Below are 4,240 nucleotides of genomic sequence, written 5' to 3' on the forward strand. Positions count from 1 at the left end.
TGGAATGATGGGTTTCGATTATGGTATAAATTTGGAAACAGTATGCATTCCAGTCAGCATGGGAACAATCCTGGATATGATACTTCCTGGCAGATTAAAACTGTGTGCCCGATCGAGACTCGAACTCGGGACCTTTGTCTTTCGCTGCAGAGTGAAAATCTCATTCTGGAATCCTGGAAATGTCAGGATGGATGTTTAGGAGTGGTGCAAGTTGGGTTTGGTGCACCATATAGATCTGGAGAAGGACAGGTGGGTGGTCAGTCCCAATTGGATCTAGGACTTCTACTTTGCTGCATCTCTAGAGGTTGGGGGAGGCAGTAATGGTATTGTGGATGGTATCTGTGTCAGGATGGGTGTGGACAGGGATATGGATAGTGTTCCCACTGAAGATGTTGATAAACTGATGCCACCACAGTTTTTGGTGGGTGTGTGAGAGTGAAGATTAAGGTCAGCTGCGGTTAAGTATGTAGCAAAGGTTTGGTATACATAGGTCAGGAAATCATTAGGGATGGGATGATTAGTGTAACTGTAGATACTGGCAAATGTTAATGTGAGTTTTGGGAGAACGATGGTGAGGATGAGGTGCTCAGTTGGAACATTTAGGAGAGGTTGGGGAATAGAGAGGATATTCTGGAGATGAGTGATGGTACTACATTGCAGGCGATAGGATGGGGATGATCAGCGCGATGTAGGATATAAGGAGACACGCCTATGGAATGCTTGGGTTCGAGAAAGGTTTTGTTGAGAAGGAGAGCATGGATTTATTGTTTTTAGAGAGTAAAGATCAGAAAATGTTTATTGGAAAGGAGGGAACGGATATTTAAGTAAAGGATGTTGTATGTGTGCTGCGTCATTTTCAGTAAAACAAGGAGGAGTTTGAGCGTTAGGTTTGACTAGTGTTTTGAGACGATCGCAAATGAAATGGGATTGATTTTGAGAATATGGACATAGGTATTAAGATGACACAGATAGCAAGGGGTATTTGTTACAGGATTAATGTTATGGGGAGAGGGTTTGGATCTACATTTGTGGGAGTAGGGGGGGGGAGGGGTGAGGTTGGTCGTAGGTGTTGCAAATAGGTGGAAAATTTAGGTTTGGTCATTGTTTGTGAAAGTGATTTTCCTTGCAGTGAGGACAGGGGGGTGGGTTCTTACAATATTCTGTCAGTAGAGTTAAAGCAGCATAGATTTACCCATATGGGGGAGCCAAAGGCGCACGGAACTGCTGAGTGAAGTCACAGTCCTTTATTGCTGCTGATGGCTAATCTGCCACGGGTTAAATAGAGTGGAAAACGCTCACTGTTGTGAAATGATGTTAGCATCAGTCAATGGGCAATGACTTATGTAAGATGAGTTCCAGGTACGAATAGTATTTGTATAAAATTATACGAAAAGTTGCTCACAAATAAGTATATCAGTTCGTTGATAAAAATCATGTTAACTAAAAACATTTCAGATCAAAAAAGAGAATGTGATAGGCAATATCGTAATCGATCGGTACCTGGTGACTGTGACTGGTACTTTCAGGGACGCAATTGCCATATAGAACGCCGCACGTTGCTGTGTCGATGGGGTGTGCTTATCGATATCTACCGTCAAGGAGGTAGTAGTAAGACACCGCAGACTATATTGATGGCAGCGTGCTGATATGTTTTCGCCAGCACCAGGATGTTTCTTGACCATTCATAAAAGGCGCGAGAAAGTCAGTCATTGTAGCGATCACATTGTAGGGAAAAAAACTAATAGCAGTAAAAGCAATGCCTCACGATATAATACCCCAATGAATAGTAGTATGTATCAATGTACTGAAAAATGTGTCTATCTGAATTATGAGGGTCTATTACACTTCAGATTCTAAATCAAATTTATGTTACTAGAATGAAATTTTCACTCTACAGCGGAGTGTGCGCTGATGTGAAACTTCCTGGCAGATTTAAATTGTGTCCCGGACCAAGATTCGAACTCGGGACCTTTGCCTTCCGCGGGCAAGTGCTCTACCGACTGAGCTACCCAAGCACGACTCACGTAGCCTCCTCACAGCTCTACTTCTGCCAGTACCTCGCCTCCTACCTTCCAAACTTTAGAGAAGCTCTCCTGCGAACCTAAGTCAATAGAAATCTGTATAGCATAAAAGTGATTATAAAAACGTAATAAAAACAGGTTAATATATCTTGCTGTATAATATATTTAATATTACACATAAGTAGAAATATTAACAATATAAATCAGGAGGTGATTCACACACTGAAGGACTGGTTCCGCCATCAGGACAACGATTGGTACTGACAGGGCATACAAGCCCTTGTTTCGCATTACAGGAATGGAACAGAACAGGATGGAGATTACGTGGAAAAATAGCGTGTGTATATAAAACACCATTCTTTCGCGTGTGTAATTCTCAATATGTCCCATAAAGAATTGTTGAAGAAAAACTGCGGTGCATTACTTTCTCAGCAACCCTCGTACATTGCCTCCTTAAATTTTAAAGAGTTTTAACTTACACTATTATTATCAACGAATTGTTATATTTATTTGTAAGCTACTTTTCGTATAATGTCATACCAATACTTTTATACTCATTTTTTAATAATATTTGTACCTCTGACTCATCTTACGTAATTCATTGCCCATTGACTGAAGCTAACATCATGCGGCAATACTGAGCGTTTTCTACTCTACTAAACTCGTGGCAGATTAGCCATCAACAGCAGTAAAGAACTGTGACATCACTCAGCTGTTCCGTGTACCTCTGCTCTACCATATGGGTAAATCTGTGATACTTTAATTATTGTCGGTCTGTCTTTTTTCGCACACTGTGTTATTCTCTGACTTCCCTACGTAATCTGGCACCCTTTCAATTTTTAATTGCGTTAGATTTGAAGATAGCCAGCATGGAGACCGAAACCAGTCATCATTTTAAATACGTAAATGATAATTGCGATTTTTTGTAATAGTCTGTTGAGCTTTAAAAATAAGTGATAATTGTTTCTTTTTCTGGAGAAATGTTGTTTGCAACTGGGTTAAAAACGTAATTCGTGTGGTTCCAGCCTTGCATCCATTAATGTTAGATGTTGTTTATATCAACCGCACCTAGTGTGCATGTAAACATTGGCGTTGGCGTGTCAAGTAGCTACATTCAGTGTCTTCAGATGAATGCTACAGTCCTGGTAGCGCACGACTTAAAGATGCAGTCATAATCACGGTGTGACAATGTGATACCTGAGCTTCTCCTGGCGTAAACTATGTTCAAAGTACTTACGGGCATTCAGCCAGGTTGAATTTTCGACAACTGCCGATATTTCGGCGGATGCACACTCCGCCATTTTCAAGGCTTAACTGCAACGACCAGGCGAAGTGCAGAAAACACGAGAGCTCGGTTCATCATATTAATTCTCCCGCCGCCAGTCGCATTAAACAACGTGCTGGCTTGGCGCTTGTCCGTGAAAGGATTCGTTTTACTCGTCGACGGTTGGACTCTGTTTCCAAAGAATTGTTTCGTTTCCATTTATTGATGGCTAGTAAACTGTCTGAATTTACATGGGATTGGTTGGACGGTGCCTCATGGACTCAGGCTGATTGTGAATATCGTTCTGTCACTGCTCGGCATCTGGCTAAGTTTGAACGTTTCCGTGGCTCGGAGGCTGATCCTATCTCCCGACGTTCTGTGATAAATCTCACCGAGAAATTCCTTGACGACGCAGCGTTATGCGTGCTAGGGAAGGGTTTAAATTTTGCACCAACACCGAAGAGTTTGCCGGTAGTGGATTTTATCAGTTCGATTGAACAGGCAGTTTACAAACTACCTCCTGTTGATGCAGAGGATGTCAGGAGGGAGACATGTCGTGTTTTGACTAGGGCTCGTCCACCCAAGAGCAATGTGACATCAGCGGAGAGGGCTGCTTTACGCTCTCTCAGAGCTGATCCGGACATTGTCATTTTACCTCCGGACAAGGGCAATGCCACGGTTGTTTTGAACAAACATGACTATGTACAAAAGATGAATTGTTTATTATCTGACTCAGCGTATCGCAGGATCGATGCTGACCCCACGAAAAGCGTTGAGAGGAAGACCAACAACCTCCTGAAGAAAAGTGGTTTGCCACAGGACACTATCAAGAGTCTTAACACCTATAGTGCTGTTCCCCCCAGGTTATATGGCCTTCCGAAACTACATAAGGAGGGGGTCCCTCTCCGCCCCATAGTCAGCAATATCTGTGCTCCAACATATCGTGTGGCTAAGC

This window comes from Schistocerca gregaria, chromosome X (genome assembly GCF_023897955.1).
Source record: "Schistocerca gregaria isolate iqSchGreg1 chromosome X, iqSchGreg1.2, whole genome shotgun sequence".
In the NCBI taxonomy this organism is placed as follows: Eukaryota; Metazoa; Arthropoda; class Insecta; order Orthoptera; family Acrididae; genus Schistocerca; species Schistocerca gregaria.